Consider the following 21,397-nt stretch of genomic DNA (forward strand, 5'->3'; position numbering starts at 1 on the left):
CTAACATCTAATAGTTTGTGTTTACTTGTGTTCAAATACAGGTTTACAGGGCATATATGAAATAAACATAATTTGGGAACCAAATGTATATTTTCTTTAATTAATTTACCAGTCATGTTATACGGATGCCTTCTCAAAATGTTTGGATCTCATTGCACTCCCATACACAATGATAAAGGGTACCAACAGGTTCATTGCATTTTGTACAACTATCATGAACATTTACTTAATATCTATGCAGTTTAACTGGTGTAATGTAAATTCGTAGGAGCCATTAATATTGCAGTAATTTACAACTTGTGTTAATACTATTATTTTGGGCAAATAAAGAAGAATCTATTCATATTTCTTTAGATATGTCTTCTTGAAGATCCCTTTTCCATGCTGATATGTAGGATAATGAGTTTTCAGTAAAATTCTAAAGTAAAGCAGCAAAATGTTGCACAAAAACAACCTCATAATTCATCTTAAGATTTCTTTTGTTAGTGTGGACAATTTATTAATGTTTCATTAGTTTGCAGCACTTATTTTTAACTAAAGTGAAGCTTTATTTTTTCTAACTTCAAAGGTGTAATATAAGTGTAAATATGTTTAGCAAGAAATCATAATAGTTAAAGCAGCAGATTCTGTGGGGAAAAGGTTATTTTTATTTATTTATTTTTTTAAACTTTTTTATTTTTTATTAGAAAAAAATGATTAAACAGAATAATTAATCTTTTTCTTTTTTATGATATCACATATTAACCAAACAAACTTATTCTTTCTTACTGTGTTACATAGGTCTTATAATGAACTGGGTTGGGGGGGGGGGGGGGGGGGTGATAGAGGGGTGCACTTAACTGTGCAGTTCTGGTATGTAGAGAAGGGTTGCTGAAAGAGGAAGTATGTTTGAGTGCGACCACCAAAGGACTGTAGAATGATTGACAAGTGATGAATTATGCAAAACTCCACCTGTAATATCTGTTTTGTATACAGTATATGCTAGAGTCAGGGAAATTAGTTGCGAACTTGCTGAATGTAATTTTTGTATTGCATTGGGGTAATGTAACTTAGAGCTCTGTCTTCAAATTATTCATTTGTATCTAATGAATTACTAATATTTTTGACATTGAAGAAAACTCTCCTGACATTTTTTATTAAACATGTATGGAATTGGCTAGATATTCCAACAATTCTTATTTTTCATGTGTGGGTGTGTGTGTTTGCATGTGTGTGACGGTAATTTTTGCGGTTTAATAATAGTTTTATACTATTGTATCCTAAATGTCTACAGCCTTCATGAAACTATGAAAATAGAAAATGGTTCATTTTTTATAATGTTGGGCTCATTTTAGAAAAAGCCATAAACTTTCTATCTCTTAAGTCATTTTTGACCTGTAGGTTAACAGGATGGTTAAATTGCTTCTCCTAGCCAGACCTATCTGGTATTAATATGGTTTAGCTGTCCTGCCAGTTGACAGATACCCCAAAACCACTCTTAAAACCAGCCAACAATTATCTTAGCCAGTATTTTTTTTTTCAGCAGAGAAAGACATTATATTTGCTTCAGATCGCACACAAACACACATAAACGTCCATAATGCACAGTAATGAATGAGTTTGTATGGTTGTGTGTGTGGTCCCTCAGAGCGTACGTGTGTGTGGTCTCTTTATCTCTCTGTTTGTCTTTTGAAGGAAGGGAAGTGAGCAGTGTAAATGTCTGTGATTTGAACAGGAAGAGCCGCGACTCCTGCTCATTTAAATCCAGCAGTGTGATGGAGGTGAATCGCTCAATGGAAGAGTCGTCTCATCTTAATGAATAGAGAAGAAAAAGAGCATTTGGAGTCTTTCATTCTGTCTGTCTCTTTCTCTCTCTCCCTCTGATTCTCCTGTTTCTCTGCTCGTTCGGGCTCTGGCACGGAGAACAACAGCTATTTTACACACAGACAGGCTTCAAAGCCTTCAAACACACACACACATATAGTGAAATGCTGCCTGGGACTCGTGTACATGGTGATATACAGACACATGACAGCAGGATATATTCTCCTCTGTGTGTATGTTCGGTAAAATTGGATGGTTTGAAGGCTTTCTGGCTTCTTTTCACGTTAACAAATGACAACTGGCTCATGTGATCCATTTGAACACGCACACACATGCACACATAGGGGATCACGTAGCACTAATCCAGACAGACAAGCTAATTCGGCAACTATCACATATGCAAATGTAAACGTGAAGAGGGTGAAAAGCAGAGGCTTTCAAACAGGTTCTGATCATACTTACTGCTGCTTCATGTTAGTTTAGTGTGACCGCTGCATGATTGGGGTTTTTAGTAGTGGTTAAATGACACTTTTATTATTTTGTGTTGGCGTATCAGGTTTAAAGGGTGGCAGTGTTCAAAGGATTGGACCTACATTGAAAGTTTGTATTTATTTATCGTGTTTTTTTTTTTTTTTGGTGGGATACTTTCTTAAGTAAAACCATTTGTTGGGTGCTTCACACAAGAAGCCTAAACTGTGTTGCTTTCAAAACATTGCTCTGTTTGTTTGAGAATTCAGACCAATTTGGCATAGCAACACTGGAAAAACTGAGATTGGGGGTGTGGCTGTCTGTTTTGTTGACCAATGGCAGATAGAAGTTGTGTTTGGAAAACTAAGCTGAGAAGAGTAATTGGTTAAATTTGGGAAAAAACACTATACTGTTTAAAGCGTTTCTGTCATTTAAAGACACAGCAGAAGGTTACTAATTTGTTCAATTTGTCCAATTGTTCCCATGACGCGATTCTTTAATGATTCTCAAAGGATTTGTTTGAAGGTCAATTCTTTCTAACCCCCTCTTATCTGTAAGTCTACTCATCTAGATATAGTCCTGTATGTTGTGATTGATCGATTTATTATTATAGCATAAAAATGTAAATAATTATAACAGGGTGACGCGCTGGCGCAGTAGGTAGTACTGTCACCTCACAGCTAGAAGGTCGCTGGTTCAAGCCTCAACTGGGTCAGTTGGTGTTCCTGTGTGGAGTTTGCATGTTCTCACTGCGTTCTCGTGGGTTTCCTCCGGGTGCTTCGGTTTCCCCCACAGTCCAAAGACATGCGGTACAGGTAAATTGGGTTGGCTAAATTGTTCTTCTTGTATGAGTGTGAATGAGTGTGTGTGGATGTTTCCCAGAGATGGGTTGTGGCTGTAAGGGCATCCGCTGTGTAAAAACGTGCTGAATAAGTTGGCGGTTCATTCCGCTGTGGTGACCTCGGATTAATAAAGGGACTAAGCTGAAAAGAAAATGAATGAATGAATGATTATAACAAAAATGTAATGGGGGGAATCTTAAAAATCAACATCAACAATAGTCTCTGCCATATTTGCTGTTGTTTAGCATTAGAACTTGCTCACTGCCATTATGCCTATACTGTCTGATGCAGGTTGTTTAAAACATGTAGCATGATTTGATCTCAGTCAGCACATTTATTCATGCCTTTACATTCAGTATTATTTGTTTTTAAGAAGCAGCAACCTTATCATTTACTCAAACTCAGGTGCTTCTAAATGTTTATGAGTTTCTTTTTTCTGTTGAACATTAAACAAGATATTCTGAAGAATGTCAGAAAAAAGGTACATCCATGGTGGGAAAATAAATAGTATGTAAGCCACTGGCTCACCGGCCACTTTATTAGGTACACCTTACAAGTACTGGGTTGGACCCCCTTTTGCCTTCAGAACTGCCTTAATCCTTCATGGCATAGATTCAACAAGGTACTGGAAATATTCCTCAGAGATTTTGGTCCATATTGACAAGATAGCATCATGCAGTTGCTGCAGATTTGTGGGCTGCACATCCATGATGCGAATCTCCCATTACACCACATCCCAAATGTGCCCTATTGGATTGAATTCTGGTGACTGTGTAGGCCATTTGAGTACAGTAACTTCATTGTCATGTTCAAGAAATCAGTCTGAGATGATATTAAACAGGATCGATCCATGCTTTTATGTTGTTGACGCCAAATTGTTACCCTACCATTCGAATGTCACTGCAGATATTGAGGCTTATCAGACCAGGCAACGTTTTTCCAATTTTCTATTGCCCAATTTTGTCCAAGCCTGTGCAAATGTTTGGCCCAGTTACCTGTTCTTAGCTGACAGGAGTGGCACCTGGTGTGGTCTTCTGTTGCTGTAGCCCATCCACCCCAAGGTTCAACATATTATGCTTTCAGAGATGCTCTTCTCCATACCTTGATTGTAACGAGTGATTATTTGAGTTACTGCTGCCTCTCTATCAGATCAAACCAGTCTGGCCATCCTCCTCTGATCTTTGGCATCATCAAGTGATTTGTGCCCACAAAACTGCTGCTCACTGGATATTTTCTCTTTTTTACACCATTCTCTGTAAAGCCTAGAGAAGGTTGTGTGCAAAAATTTAAGTTAATCAGCAGTTTCTGAAATACTCAGACCAGCCCATCTGGCACCAACAACCATGTTACGTTCAAATTCACATAAATCACCTTTCTTCCCCATTCTGATACTCAGTTTGAACTGCAGCAGATTGTCTTGACCATGTCTACATGCCTAAATGCATTAAGTTGCTGCCATTTGATTGGCTGATTATACATTTGCATTAACAAGCAGTTGGACAGGTGTACCTAATAAAGTGGCCGGTGGCTGTGAGTGTATATGTTTGTGTGTGTGTGTGTGTGTATATATATATATATATATATATATCATTTTTTGGTGAACTATCCCTTTAATTGTTGTGAATGTTGATATTTAAAAGTTTTACTCTCATCAATAGCCAGATTACACACTGAAATTAAGGTAATATTCACATTTCACAAAAAGCATGTTACGGACAGTAATGTATGCTAATATAATTCAGTTTGCTATTGCTGGTAGTAAAGCTTCATATTTAAAGAAATTCCTCAAAACAGCAATGTAGCTGCAAGACTAATTTTCATTTAAGAAAATAAATTATTTCCATCTTCATCCCATGACACCATTCCCATATTCCCCTTTTCATATACTTTCTAATGGAGAATTATGAGATCTCACCCTTTATATGAGATTGTGTGTGTGTGTGTGTGTGTGTGTGTGTGTGTCTAGAATGGGCTTTTTAATGGGGATTTTTGGCCATTAAAGCCATCATTAGCCGGGCCACAAGTGTGCCCTGTTCACCATAATCATGAACATAATTAGAGAATTAGCGAGAGTTGGAGAGTGTGTGCTTGTGTATGTGTTTGAGTGCTTGTGAGTGTGTGCGCGCACATCATGGATGTTAATGGAGAGATTTTAAATGGACAAGCTAAATTATGACCTTGTATAATGGCCTTTTTTATCAGCCAATGTCAGACTGTGCTTCAGGAATGGGACTGTATGTCACACTGATGAGTGAACCTGTGTGTGTTTGTGTGTTACTGTCAGACAAGTAAAAATTTTAATCAGATTATTATATGGAATGTCAGTTAATAAATCAAATTACCTGATTTATATCCCAAGGGTAGAAATCCCAAAAAGAATGATATATGCACATTTTCCTCAATATAGATTCCAAATATTTTTATTTAAAGTGATCTAATGCTTAAATTTACACTTGGATTTATTTAAGAGATAATTTACTTGATAGTCTTTTAACTAAAAGGGGCAAACATTTACAACACATAGTTAAAAAAGAGTAATAGATAGTTGCTTAATGATGCTAAAACAACACTGCTCCCTTCAGTGCTCTTATTGGATTGTGAGGCTGTTAATACTTATTTTCCCTGTTATGTAAATCAAGCCCTTAGTGTCTTATTTATTTATTATTTATCTTTTTTTCTTTCAAAGTAGTATATTTTTAGTTATTGGACTTTTTGTCTAATGATTTCATATAGGAAAACGAATGAATGACTGAATAATACCAGGTTTAGGAATTTAACCTAAACACAGAAATGAGACTGTCGAGAAAACAGTATTTTAATAACCAAATTTAATAATAACCACTCAAATATAACTGAGCTATGCACTTGTTTATGTTGCAACTTTTAATAGGTTTCCATTCCAATTTGTTGATAAAATCTTGACAGTTTAATGATGGCTGTAATAGTTTGTTGTCATCAGATATATTGAAACACTTTCAATTAATGAAGACACCGCTAACATAAAAAAATAATGAATGTGCAGTGCATATGTTTATCATAATATATTTTTTTTCAATATAACTAACAAGATATTAACATTGAATGCTTTTGTTCTGCAGTAAATTATTATTGCATGGCAGATGCACTACCAGGCCCAGATTGGCTAATCGGGAGGACCGGGAGAATTCCCGGTGGCCCGGTCCATTTTTAGGCCGCGGGGGCCAGTGTCCCTAGCTCCAGACTCTGTTGCTTTTAGCAGTCGCACTTTTTTCATTTATTTATTTATTTGACCACAGCCTCAATCTATTTATTCAATATTTTGCAGCAGCCCCGTGAGCAAAATGCAGCCTGCAGGTTAATGATGATGTAACTCAGATGATTCTCTACATTTAGAAAAGCCGTTGTGGTCCAGTGATCAGCACAATTCGTTACGACGCCGCCGACCCGGGTTTGGATCTCATCTGAGTAATTTTTAATTATTATTATTTTTTTTTTTTCCCATTTTTATTGTTAAGACATATAATACTGTTTGGATTTTGAACATTTGAAGTTCTAAAGCAGTTGTTTTCTTGAAAAAAAAAAAAGATGTGATAATGCCATAAGAAACTGAATTGGAAATGACCTTATTTTAATATAGTCAGTCATGAACTGAGGTGAGCCGGTTTAAGGCTTGAAACTAGGGCTAAAAAGGAGTCCCACTCCGGCCCTGTGTACTACGTATGTTGAGTGACATTTTGATTGCTTATCAACAATACACATCACAGAACAAAAGACTGATGTTAGGATTTAAGAATCAGTATCATTTGTGATTAAAAACTAAGGGCCCTATCATACATGCGGATTAAGGTACAAGACCTGTTTTTGGCATGATGTGTTGCTATTTTCTACCCTAATTTTCCCGTTTTGTGCAACGTTGTTTAAATGGCGAATGCATTTGTGCTGCTTTGTTGACTAATGGGTGCGTCGGTCTAGAAAGGAGGTGTTTTAAGGTGCATTGTTGGTGTATTGCTATTTTGAGTGCATTAGTTGTGCACCTTAAACACGTACACATTGCTTAATACACACAGGATAAACAGCAATACACAAATGTCTTTACAAATGAAAAAGAATTAAAGGAATAAAATGTTACAAAAATTAATTATTAAATATGTAGACTAATGGATTAAAATTTAATATGTGGACTAATGGATGTCTTCAGTGGAGTGCGTACAATACCATTTTCCTCAAAAAAGTAAAATAAAATAAAGAGAAAGATAAAGTAGAGGCTGAATAGAGGAGGCTCGTTCTTTATCCTTATGCTGCAGATGGTTTGTTTAACTGTTTTCTCCCTAGTGAAGCATTTAGTTTTTCCACTTACAAAGTCCATCATATAAAGAACAAATGCGCCATGGCGCAATGCAACTGATTCTTAAAGGGAATGGGAGATGAGACTCTGATTGGTTTAATGCATGTTATGCTCAAAACACACCCATAACTCATTAAGAGAATAAGCACAACCCTGTTAGACCATGCCTAAGGGTGCAAACTGTATTTTTCTGTCCTTAAAATAGCAAAAGTGGATTCGGATACGCCCTTAATGCTTTTGCGCCATGCGCTTTAGACTTTGCACCTAGATTGTCAAAATAGAGCCCTAAATGTTTAGCTCAGCCCTTCACCACAGATGATATTTAATTGTTACTTTATCCATTTTGTTTGCATAAAATAGACACTGAACTGTCACAAATTGCCATTTTTAAACAGAAATTGTGCTTTCGAGTCAATCAATCTGTTTAGAAGTTAGTTTAATCCTAGTATATTTGTGATGTGTGTTCTTCCTAGAAGCAGCTGACTGCTTATTCACAAAAACATGAGGAGGGTAATTAATCATCCTAAATTAACAGCTTAAATTGACAGCCCTAGTTGTTGTTTTTTTCTCGCTTTCTTTTTTTTCAAAATCCATCTCATTGCATTTAAATCAATTATCTCTCTCTCTCTCTCTCTCTTTTGCTCTCTCTTTCTGACCGCTGGGTTTTCTTTGACACTTAGTAACTCCTTTTCCTCTTCCACGTGCTTATAATCCATATAATACAAAATGCACAACGGATTCTGTGAAATAAACCAGCTTCTGTAAGTCCCATCAGAAATGTGTTTGTGTGTACATAAGTCTTTACTTCTAAATCCTCTCTCGCCTGTACGTAGTTGAGCAGAATATCAATGGCCCACTGCAGGTCCTACTGTCTGAGTGTGTGTGTGTGTGTGTTGTGTGTTGGGGGTGGAGGGGGAGAAGTGCAGTTGTTAGCATTGCAGGCTTATGGTAATAAATGCATTTTCACAGCAGTTAACAGAATTCTGTGTCACATCCCGAGAGAAAGACAGAGAAAGGAAAGGAGTTGTCTAGAAAAGAAGGATTGAGCAGAACACAGGTAGGTATTTATAAAGGGAAAGATGGAGGTGGAGCAGAGAGAGAAGAGAGAGAGGAAAAAAGGGTAGAGTGGAGAGCTCTTTTCTACTTTCACTCTTGGTTTACTTGCTTTACACACAAACACACACACAAACAATTAAATGTCTCCATGAGGTCAAATTTTACTGGTATTGCTTTACTCGTGGGGACATTTGGGACCGACAATGTACACAATATAAATATTGTGTTGTATATCTTAAATCATTTTTAAAAGGTCCTAAATTTCCTATGATCAAGTAAATCTACCCAAATCAAGCCCACACCCACAGTGTAAAAATGCTGGGTTCCACACAATTTCTTCATATCCCCACACAAATCGATTAAGATACCTTAACTGTTTTTACAAATTGAATTGGATTGAACATAAAACGTTTAAGTTGCCCCACCCCACGTTTACACTAAGTGGTATGGTACGGTACAGTTTGGTATGCTTTTATGGATGTTTCTACTGTCAAAAGTTACCTAAAAGCAAACCGTACCGTACCGTACCACTTTTTGGGTAGCCTTTCGGAAGGGTACCTAGCACAACAAAAGGGTACGAAAAGGCAAAGCAAGGTACCCTTTTGGCAGTGGTAATGCAAGCCTGATTAAGGTGACCTATACTGACCCGTACCATACTGTACCACTCAGTGTAAACTAGGCATGGGCCGGTATAAGATTCTGACGGTATGATAACCTTAGATAAAAATATCACGTTTTCACAGTATCACGGTATTGTGCTCACTGCTCTAAAACATGTTGTTTTTAAACATCTAGGTAAAAAAACAACCAACTTATTTCCCCTTTGAACGCAATATATTCTAGTTTTTGAAAGATGTCAGGCTAAATAATTTAATGGACCATTGACTTCTGCTGTCTTCATTAGTTTCAAAAACAGATTTCTTTACAATTTAAAACAGCATATTTGGATTTTTTTTTTCTGCTTGAGATACTGTTGTACTAAAAAACATATATATATATATATATATTTTTTTTTAATTTATTACAGAAAATTTTTATAAATTAATAAAGGTATTACAGAAAATTTTGGCATTTTTAAAACCTTGACTTTACCAAAACGCAGTATAACTTAAAAGCGGTTATCGTCCCATGCCTAGCAAAAACGGGCCATATGTAAAGCTTTTCGTCATAGTTGGGTAAACTTAAAGCGCAGTGAATGAGAGATTACAACAATTTTTTTTTTTAAATCCTATTCGCTAAAATAGTAAAAGAAAAACTTCACAGTGGTGTTATCTTTCAGAAAAAGGAAAGTCAGAAGTGAGAACAATTTCAAATTTACTTTCCTGCCCCATAGACGCATTATTAGAAACACCTCGCACACATAGTTGTTGTATGCAAATTTGATGCAAATATTATATAATACACACATAAATACATATAATTGTTCATAAGTTTTTTCACAAATCAAAATATTTAAAACTTTCAAGGATTTAGGATGCTAATGACTGTTAAACACATCATAACAAGTCCATTCCCTTTCAGTTGGAAGTACACCAACATACTGCAATAAAATTCTCAGCAACTTCCGGTTCAAGTGGATGTTTATAATTCTCTATTAACAGTACAAATCTCCCAAAAGTGACTAATAAACTACATAAATGCAAACATGAGACAACAGCACACTGCGTAACTCCATAAACGTCCGCCTATCGAAAAAATACATTCACATACAAACAGCAAAGCCATAGACAAGTGCGCACAGACACCTCTGTGAAGGTACACTCATTTAAAAGTTGAATATATAGTTTCCTCATAGTATTGCAGTTGTCACAAGTCTGAGGAGATATTTCTAACAGCTGTCATGAGTTAAATATAATTGAGCGAGAGAGAGAAGAGGAGAGGAGAGAGGCTTCATTAGAGGAGGGGGAGTGGAGAGCCAGAGCGGATGGGGAGATAAAGGAGAGATTGGGAGAGAGCTGGGAAAACAGAGATGGCTAGAAAGAGAAATGGATAGAGGGATGGCATGTTGTTGCTGTGAGCTCGGGTCTTATCTGAGGCTCAGAATGACAGCGAGCTGACAACACTGCGCAGAGCTATGACAATAACACTTCTCACACACACACACAGAGCAACAAGCTCTCGCATACATGCACAATACACTATTATGCATTCGCACACATTATTCTCAATTGCTCGCACGTGGAGTAAAGCGTAAAGTTGGTTATATGTGTAATAAGAGTGCATTCTTACACGCCGATAAGAGCATTCAGGTTCACAGTTTGGCTCATATGCATAATTATGCAGATACACACTTGCACTTCACACACACACCCATTTACACACGGCTGCTGGAGCCTGGGGTCATTATTTCTGATGTGATGTACAGCAGCTGGAACATGCAGGGGTCTTATATTCTTCCACTGGGATTGCAGCAGACCAGCGGAAGGCTTTATGATATGCACGGTGCGCCGGCTCTGAATATATTACTTGATTGTAATATTTCAGTGTTTTCATCTATTTAATCTACATAATATCCTTCTGCTGCTATTTTAGCTGTGTGTGTGTTGCACATTATTGTGTTTGAATGGGAAAGGTAGTTTTCAGACTGTCTGGCCTATTTGAATTTGAATCAAAACTGTGGAAGAGTAAAACCCGAGTGGACAGGGCTGAAAAAAGAGAAAAGAATAAGGAGGGAAAGGAAGGAGGCGGAGGGGTGGTTAGTCTTGAGTCAGGACGGGGCGAGAGGAGAGCCAGACTGCCAATCAATTGTAATTATAATGTGGGTCAATTGTAATTAGATTGAACTCTCATGTGACACTGCCAAAGTGATATACAGTCAACATTGCAGACCATATGCTGTGTGTGTGTGTGTTTGTGTTTGCGTCTGCTGCACTCAGTCAGTCATAGCGAGGTGGTTGGAGACAAAGTGGATGTGGATGCTGCAGAGATTTGACTTTGTCCAGTTTCGGGGTCGGCAGATTTAAATACATTACCATGTCAAACACTAGTTTGGGCCTTCATAGGGCTGCATTTCAATTCTGTTTGCTTTCTGTTATTGTGTGTTGGCCCAATGGAACCAGCCAAAATGTGGCAACAAAGTGAGTAAAACATTGAGAAAGCTATCAATATGTATTGCTCGGTTAGTGCTGGACACAAAGAGAGTTTCCGTGTGTCTGAAAATGCCTGCGTTGCTACTATGTAGTTGGTTTAAAAAGTATGTGCATTGAGTAGCATTTAGAAAAGTGCCAGAAAATACGGGAAGTTGGCAACAAGCCCTGGTCTTAAGGAGTGATTTATTATAGCATTTATTCAAATGATGCATTCAAAACAGCTGAATCATTTAGAAAAGTAACTTCATGACTAGATCATTGACATAAGCAAAGACTTTGACATTGACCTAGAATACACAAGACATGTCATTCGTGTAGTTTATATAGGTGAAAAGTGTAACAGTGAAGATGGCAAATAAAACCTTGCCTACTAGTACATGAGGCAATCATTGATCAATGTAGACTGACGTTTCTCCAGGGGACCAGATATGTGCTTTTAGAACAGTTTTTGTTGTCAACAAACAAACTGGAATCTTAGTGAATACTAGCTTCACAGACATAAAAATATATCCACAAAAAGCTTGAAATATGTACTTTTAAATAAACCCACTACACGTGAAAACAAAAGCTTTTTTTTGTTTTGTAATCTGTATTAATTAATTGTGAGGTACAGTCCATCCTGTCAAACGCTCTTCACGTCACAGCAACTACTCAAATGCCCACAAACTTGTAAATAAAGAGTCGCTGTCATTTCTGGAGGAGATTCTCCATCAAGACCAAGTTGTGAATTACGTCTGAAAACCTGCGTAATCTGACGAAGCATTTTTCAGAGGATGATAATGTGTAACACGGCCATAAATGAGGTTGATGTCGTGAATGATCTTGTTCCTTTCGGGTGCGCATGCGCATAAGCTTGGGCAACCTGAAATTATGTTGATTTTGTTTGATTCGGACGTTCATAAATGAAACCTATGAGACAATTGCTGTTTAATTGTATTGGTGATTCCAAATATGTAATCTAATGGTAAGCTCGCTAACAGTTTTGGAGAATTTGTTGTTTCTCCATTTAGATAGAATGAAATGACTTACCTTAAAGGGACTTTGACTTTAGTGACCTATTGCAAAATGTTCTGTCCTGACTTTGTTTTAATTATTAGACACACACACACACACACACACACACACACACACACACACACACACACACACACACACTACTATATATTAAACGGATAGTGCACCATTTAAAAAAAAAATATATATATAAATCATGTACTCACTGACATTTTGTTCCACCAGTTTTACTTTTTATTTTTTCGGTCTGCCGAACACAGAAAAAGATATTTTGAAGAATGTTGGAAGGCTGTCACCATTGGCTTCCATATTTGCTCTTCCTACTATGTAAGTCAATGTTTAGTTTTCAACTTTCTTCAGTATATCTTCTTTTATGTTTAATGGAAGAAAAAAAACCTTACAAGTAACAAGTAAAGTCTGAGTAAATGATGATGGAATTAATTTTTTTGGGTGAACTATCACTCTAACTTATGGTTTGTTGAACTTATGTATAAATCATTAATACATTTAAAATTTTGGTAGTGCATATTGTACTGCAATTTCTACATATAGATTTAATACATACTGATATAAATAAGTGCACTTTCACTTGTTTTAAAAATCATAAATAAATCTATATCTAAAACACATTGCTTTCCTCACTTGCTTTTCCTCTAATTGACGTATATTACAATAGTGAATACTTGGATTCAGATGCATTTTTTCTTTCTCAAAGCGACATGATAATGTCAGTTTAATAAAGCAACAATTATGATATTTTTGTACAATAAATGTTGCATTCCCATACTGGAGAGTATCTGAAATACGTCCGGATGACCTAAGGCTTTTGATGAGACTCTGAATTGCACATGTTATTATCTCACAGGGCTACAGGAGGTGAGCTGTAAATGGTGGTAAAGTGATGCTGACAGGTTGCCTGACGGTGACAATATAGTAGATGTACATCTGAATTTAAGTCATTTTACCCTTATTGAAAACTATATGGTTTTCTTCTTTCTTAACGAAAGCATGGTAACTTTCAAATCAAGCGTAGTATGGAGAATGTGTTACAAAAATTGTAAATGACAAATTGCTTTCAATTAGATTCTAAAGCACTCATCCGATGAGCATTTTTGTTGTGTCATTAAATGGCACTTAAGAGATGCAACTGATGCAGTGAATTATAATATTAATACTGTATGTGCAGATACACCCATAATTGTACTCTGTGGAACATATTTTTAACAGTCACAAAATTTGCTTCCTATTGTATTAAATACATACTCTTACCCATTTTGAGGCAAGAATGTACCTTTCTTGGGCCCCCAAACACTTCAAATAACTAAGAGAACATTTTAATCAGTCTTTTAATTGGTACCTGATAAGAATTGACAGAAACTTGTATGAACTTGTATTAACAGACTTCAAATACATTTTAAATAGCATGTTTTATTTATATCACCAATGCTTGAAACCAAATTAAAACAATTTAAAATGTCAAATTAACCATTTTTTCAGCCATTGGTTAAAAAGCTCACAGCTTAGCCTGTCCATCACAGTCAATTCACACTTTTTTGAAAAAATAATAAGTGACTGCAATAGCATACTGTGTATTATAAAGTAATGGTTTAGTTCAGGGTTGCAGCGACAACCTACACCGAAAAAGTGATTCTGCAAAAGTGTTGCAAACAATTATATGGGCTGAATTTAAAAAACAGGTTGAATTTAGTAATGTTCAACTTAATTTTTTTTTTTTAATTGAGACCACATTGATGGTTTACCACCAGTTATCTTGAAAAAAGAATTTGTAAATCCAATGAATCATCTTCTATATACAGTTGAAGTCAGAATTATTAGCCCCCCTGAATTATTAGGCCCCCTACAGAGAGCAGATTTTTTCAACACATTTCTAAACATAATATTCTTAATAACTTTATTCTAATAACTGATTTATTTTATCTTTGCCATGTTGACAGTAAATAATATTTGGCTTAATATTTTTCAAGACACTTCTATACAGCTTAACATGTCATTTAAAGGCTTAACTAGGTTAATTAGGTTAACTAGGCAGGTTAGGGTAATTAGGCAAATTATTGTATAAGAATGGTTTGTTCTATAGACAATCAGAAAAAAGAATGCCTAAAGGGGCTAACAATTTTGTGTTTAAAAATGGTGTTAAAAATTAAAAGCTGCTTTTATTTTAGTTGAAATAGAACAAATACAACTTTCTCTAGAAGAAAAAGTATTATCAGACATACTGTGAAAATTTCTTTGCTCTGTTAAACATAATTTGGGAAATATTAAAAGAGAAGTATTCAAAGGCTAATAATTCTGACTTCAACTGTATATATGTGTAGGCTTAATGTTGCTAGGAGCTACTTTTGAAAGGTGGTGGTCAATAGAAATGTGTTTTTGAACCACCCCAATCCAGTTCAAATGAAGACCAACAGCTAGGCTAAGTTAGCTTCAACAAACTTTGACTTATTGTAATGTAATAATGAACTATATTAATCTGAACAAAAAGAAATCGGTAGAAGACTGTGACCTATCATCTTTAACAAGTGAAAAAAAAGTACTTTCTAACTATGAATACTAATATATCAAATATTGAAACAAAAAGCAATGGAGAAACTGAAAACGACAAAGTTGCTGGTTATATAGTAAACAATATATACAATTGTATTATGGGACCCTTGGTTTTCTGAATTTCTGTATATTATTTCAAAGTCAATAAATGTTTAGAATAAAAGTCAATAAAAGTCATTTTTATTTATTTATTTATCTATAATTATTGTTATTTTTTTTTTGCAGAGTTAGAGAATATGTACAGAGGAATAGGACTAGAGATGAAGACGTAAATAAATATAAAACATCCATGAATCCGGAAATATACATTATAAGAGATGATTTTTCAAGAGTCCAACATCCATGTGTGCAAGAAAACACCTGACATAAGTGAAGTCATCTTTCACTACTGTATTGTTTTTAAAAAGAGAAAACATTTGACATGCAAAATCATCAAAAAGTGTGGTTATGATTATCATCCGACAAGCTAATTCAGCTAAAAATGGTGCTTAAACTGTCACATAAATTCAGTATTTAAATCTCTTAATTAAATATAAAATGAGGCGAATAACTGCAAAAAGACCCCCTTTTACCTGGCTGGCTGAGGGCTTGATCGATTTACAACTTTCGAACAGGTCTGTCTTTTTGAGGTTTCATCAGTTATTGTGAAAAAAAAAATCTATTTCTTATCGAGAAAACGAGTAAAATTTTTACTTAAGGAACCTGCCTGTTGTGCTCTGTTGACTGAAAAAATAGTCGTGTGAAAATTTGGACACTTTGTGCACTCATTGCTATTATGTTCCTTACACAGCAGAGAGGAAGGGATATAATGACATAATAGTCATTTGGGACACTGCTACTGATTTGTACACCCAGAATTATTAACAGCATTAATTGTAAAATTATCCGACAAAAGTGGCCAGAGGAATATGTTTGTTACAGTCTGGTTGCTGCAGTATTAATTACCCAGCCCATTTCACAGCTCCAGATACACATATCATAATAAAAGCCTCCCTCAACCATTACCAGTTTCACTTGGCTGCCTATATGATGGCTGTGCGCATGTGTGTGTGTGTGAGAGAGAGAGAGTGCATGTGTGTTTTTTAGACAAGTTAACGGAGTGTGAAGCTGCAAGAGCTGTCACTAACAGAGACCCCGGCATCACTGGGTAGCTGAATGGAGCGTATCGGAATCGGCTTATTTTTTCCGGTTTTGACACGGCTCCCTGACATAATTATACACCAGCCTCAAGTCAAAGACTGTGCTAATGTAGGAACGAGGAGTTGGAGGTGGGACCGCAAACCCCGCTTTGTCACTTGTAATTAGTGATAAACTTTTCTCAGAGCCTGACTGGGCATTGGCGTCTTGTTTTGAAGTTTGAATCAATCGACAGTGCAGAGACGCCCCATCAGGGATGCGAGTTTCCCCACCGGCAACTTTGTCATTGATAATTAGAAGTGAGTTTCTAATTTGTTATTGGGCATCTGTTGCAGAAACCTTCCTCCTCCTGTTTACGCCCATCAGACACGTCTCAGATTATCAATATGACGCTTGAAGCCTGTCACGAACTCAATTTGATGGCGATTTAGCAGGCGCAAATGGGGGTGAATGTTGAGCAGAGGAGAACTGGATGAGCTTAGCAAGAACGTTGCTTAAATCAAGTGCTGGTCACACTGCGCTGCATGGTTCTTTGATTTATATCCATCCTAGTCAGCATTATAGCCATCTCCCTTCGGGACAATTAAGACTACATATAGCACAGAGCACTTTTTGGAGCCTCTACATACTGTAATGCTGTTTTAAAATGAAGCTAGACTTGGCTTCATGCTCGGTGTCACACAAGGACCTGGTAAATACAGATGGGGGCTTGTGGCCTTGGACTTGGACCTCGGACCACACGTGTCTAGCTGATGTGAGGCAGACTTGTTAGCCTGGGAGAAGATCCTTAAGTGTTTTTATTTTTTCTGTCATCGGCTAACCACATAACAGAAGAGTCTCACACGGGATTTTTCACCTGTTTGCTATTTATAGCAAGTCCAAGGTCAAAGAATACCAGCTGCAAGCTGTGACTCGTAGCATTTCCCTGTGCAGACTGTCTGCCAGGCTGCTGAAAGGAGCATCAGATATAACCAGAGTGTAGCAGTGGACTTCTGAAATCAACCTCAATACATTTATTTAGACTTCTAACAGATTCAGTAGATTTTGCCTTCACTCATGCAGTTAAATTAAAGGATTAGTTTACTTTAAAATATGTATGTGAATGCAAATATTTTTTTTTCTCTGTGGAATGGAAAATAATATACATTTTTTGTTTGCATTTATGAGTTGAAAGATCTGCAAACATTCCCATTTAGAATCTGAAAGTAAAATTCAACAGTTACAAAGAACTGGCAGGCAATACATTAAATAGGAATATATAAAAAAGTAAAGAAATTAAACAATATTTACTTATGAAATGTACTCCAACAATTTTTATTATTAATTAAATGCCATACTGGATGTATAAAATCCTTTAGAAAAAAGAGTTAAATTTAAGTTTTTTAAAGAAGTATTTAACCATGATCTTCAAGTAAGCTCATAACTGGAGAACCATGAGTCTGTTGAATCAATCAAGTTGAATAATTCTTAAATAAATCGTTTGTGATCATGAAAAATAATAATTAAAAACATATATAATCCAGTTTAATAAAATGTGACTTATTAATGTTTTTTAAAAAAAGCTTAAAGTTGATTTTTAGTTCAATATTAATATCTTGAGATCTATTTTAAGGCTTCATTAAACAAAATATCATGCTAATATTTAACTATTCTTTTTTTAAGCAAGCTAATAAACTTTAGGACCAGGTTTTTATTCACTTAAAATAAGTCATACAAATTAATCATACAGATTCATTTAAATTAGAATCCACTTATCCCAGAAATAACAACATAGGTTTATTCTGAAAACGTAGCTTTTCATACATTTTTGGAGATCACAAATTATGTAGCCAGAAGTACGTATGGCTGCATTTTGTTTTTTAAAACATCCGCTACAGGGTGGTTTTACGCCATCCCTTTTCGTGCTTACTAGCTGAACGCTTACCTCCGCATGGACGGCTTTTCCGCAGTTACCAGTTTGTCCAGTAGCTCACCATGTACATCGGTGGACTTGAGAGGCAGAGAGGAGTTTACCACAATGATGGGGTTCAAGTCTGGTAAAGAAAGGTTTGAGAAAGCGGGTAAGGCAAAAACAGTGTCCAAAAAGCAAACAAACAAGTAAATAACAGGGCGAGAGTGTGGTAAAATCTAAAAAGATGGAAAAAGACAGGCAAGGGCTATTCATTTTTTGAATTGCCTTTTCTGGACTGTCGATTGGGTTTGGAAAGGGAGAGTGCATTACAATTAGTGCTTTTGAAAACACTATTGGTTGGGTTTAGGCAAGGAGGAGGGTGGGTCAGTCGGTTGGTCAGTCAGTCAAACAGTCAGTCAACAGCAGCCTCTGTTGGATTTACGCAAAAGAGCAGGCGCAAATGGCACTTGCAAGATAAATTTGAGATCTTAAAAATTGTACACAGCAGCCTCTGGTAGATTTGCAAAAACAAAAACTGCAAAAAAAGTTGCTCCTGGGACGTATTTGGTGCTCTCCAGAAATGCCTATAGGGGTACATTTTCAGATTGAGTCTTGGTTGAACTTAAAACAGTTCAATTCTCCTGTGGATTGTTTATTTGGAACTCTTCTTTGATGTTCATCTGAAGAAAATGCAAACAATTTTATGATATGGAGGTTTTACTTCCTACTTTAAATTGTGTTTAATATTGCTAATTTCTCTGTTAAGAGAAAGAAGTCGCCAGATCCTTCTTTCATCCTGTAGTAGCCATGTGAAGATTGATTGGTAACGGCTTGTCAACACACACCTCCGCAAAAAAATCCAGTATCTAAGCCCAGCAAGAGCTAGCCTGAGGCGAAAGTAGTGCCACGTCCCTCGGGGTAGCAGACTAGGCTTAAAGCCCTCAGAGCATATTGAAATGCCATGTTCGGCAGATCCCTCATTTGTGAAGCAGAAATCACCAGCTAACCGTGCAAAGGAGAGATTTTCAAATGGGATTTCTCACTCTCTAACCTTAGAGTAGTGCCAGAATTTCAAATGAGACTTTGCCACCTGCTAGCGTGCTAGCGTGAGGGGGATTCACCTGCTGCGAGTGGGGCAGGGTTTATCAACCATTAACTACTGTTCACACCGTCGCTGTTTCCCAGCAAATGGTTATCTCTACTCACCCACCTGCCTTCCTCAATAGTTTTTCTTAGCGAAGCATCAGCTTGCAGGTATTTGCAGTCTAGCATAGCATGCCTTACCTGCTAATCAAAGAACTGTGTTATTCAGAGCTTTACTACACTGTCAAAACCTTATATTGTTGCTACGCTATAGTGCTAACACCTGTGCTATCTCTAGCAGGATTAGCTTCCTCTTCAGATGCTTGTCAGATTAGCCAAGTGGAGCCATGGATATGCTATCTTTATGATCAGGAATGTTTATTGATGGAAGTCAGTGTAGTTTTAAGTTTGCTTTTAAGTGTCGTTTTGTTCTCTGTGCTTTGAATGTGGATACCTAAAGTGAATAAAAGTACAGTGATTATGGTCTGCAGCCAGTTTTGAATCGAGTTATCACAAAACTTGATTCCATAATGCTTGTTCTCACATTTTCTATCACATGATTTGTTCAAGACTTTTCTGGTTGTTTAAGATTATAATAAGTTTATAAAAGTTATAAACTATTTATGTCAGTCCTATTAATTATGTACAAGATTTCTCTATGTGGACCTTTAACAACAGACAGTCAGACCAAATATTATTTGTTTAATATTACCATAGACTTTGTGAGCTTTACATTATGCAAAGGTATTTAAATAACAGCTGAATATCATTCTTTAATCATAATTATGTGTAATTTGACCAAAAATCAATGCAATGATGCAACAGGAGCTCTAGACTGTTGTGAATACACTCAGGAGGATCATTTGCTAAGGCTGTGGATTAGAGGCAATTATGTGTTTAATAATTTTAAGACATCAGTGTATCATTAGGACTTACAGGTCATTTTTTTGCCTGTATGAGATTTTGTTTATTGATTGCATGATTACAAATTAATCTCACAATGCCAACAAAATTGTTATAATTACCTCATATTTCTTTTCTCTTTCATAAAAAAACATACAGATTAGCTTTTAATGGAATATTCACAATATAGTATAGACCTTTTTTCACAGATGCCACTGGTTTTCTGTTTCTAAATAAGTGTTTTAACACTTTAATTTAAAATGTATTGAGTGCATTTGTAACTCTACACTTTGTGTTAACTTAGGATTGAATTACAGAAAACCAGTTTAGCTCTGCTGTGCGTGTTTCTGATATAGCAAGGAACAGAGTGATATGTTCTCTCTTCTGCCCAGAGTAATACATTTTTACATTTTGTTCCTGTTTTGTAATATTATTGTGGATTTTTTTTTTTTTTTTTTGGGGAAAAAATCACAAAAACAGAAAATAACCACCATCGTAAACAAAATTACGTAATATATAATATAATATAATATAATATAATATAATATAATATAATATAATATAATATAATATAATATAATGTATTTTAAAAGACAAAGAAAATAACTTCAATTGCTTGTAATTAAATATAATTATAAATAAATTAATAGAAAAAGTGGAAAGAGTAGAACTCTCACCCCCCAGCTGGTTCAGTTGGCATTTCTTTGTGGACTTTGTTCTCACTGGGTTGTTGTGGGTGAATTCAATAAACTAAATCGGCCGTAGTGTGTGTGTGTGTGTGTGAGAGAGAGAGAGAATGAGTGTGTATGGGTGTTTCCCAGTACTGGGTTGCAGCTGGAAGGGCATCCGCTGTGCAAAACATGTGCTGGATAATTTGGCGGTTCATTCCGTTGTGGCGACCCCTGATTAATAAAGGGACTAAGCCAAAGGAAAATGAATAAATGAAAAGTAGAAAATAATAACTTATCTCCTGTAAATATTTGAAATATATGTGCAATTCTCATCACAAAAAGACAGCTCTATATATTCATGTGTGATACAATTTGAAATCATAAAAACTGAACTGAGCAAAACATCAGTCAATGAAGAATTTCCTATTTAAAAAAAATGTTTATGATGTATCTTGATTACATTATTGGTCATTATAAAACAAGGCTTCTGAATTTCAATAACATTATCTGTTTTTGCTTCAACTGATGAGTTGAAATCAAAATGTGAATGT

At 36.0% G+C, this 21,397-nt stretch overlaps 1 protein-coding gene across 1 annotated transcript in view; it reads left to right on the forward strand.

The window, feature by feature from the left end:
• The window catches only part of efna3b (ephrin-A3b), a 101,601-nt gene that overhangs the window by 17,912 nt on the left and 62,292 nt on the right, over window positions 1–21,397 (forward strand).

This window comes from Danio rerio, chromosome 16 (assembly GCF_049306965.1).
Source record: "Danio rerio strain Tuebingen ecotype United States chromosome 16, GRCz12tu, whole genome shotgun sequence".
NCBI classification, from domain to species: domain Eukaryota; kingdom Metazoa; phylum Chordata; class Actinopteri; order Cypriniformes; family Danionidae; genus Danio; species Danio rerio.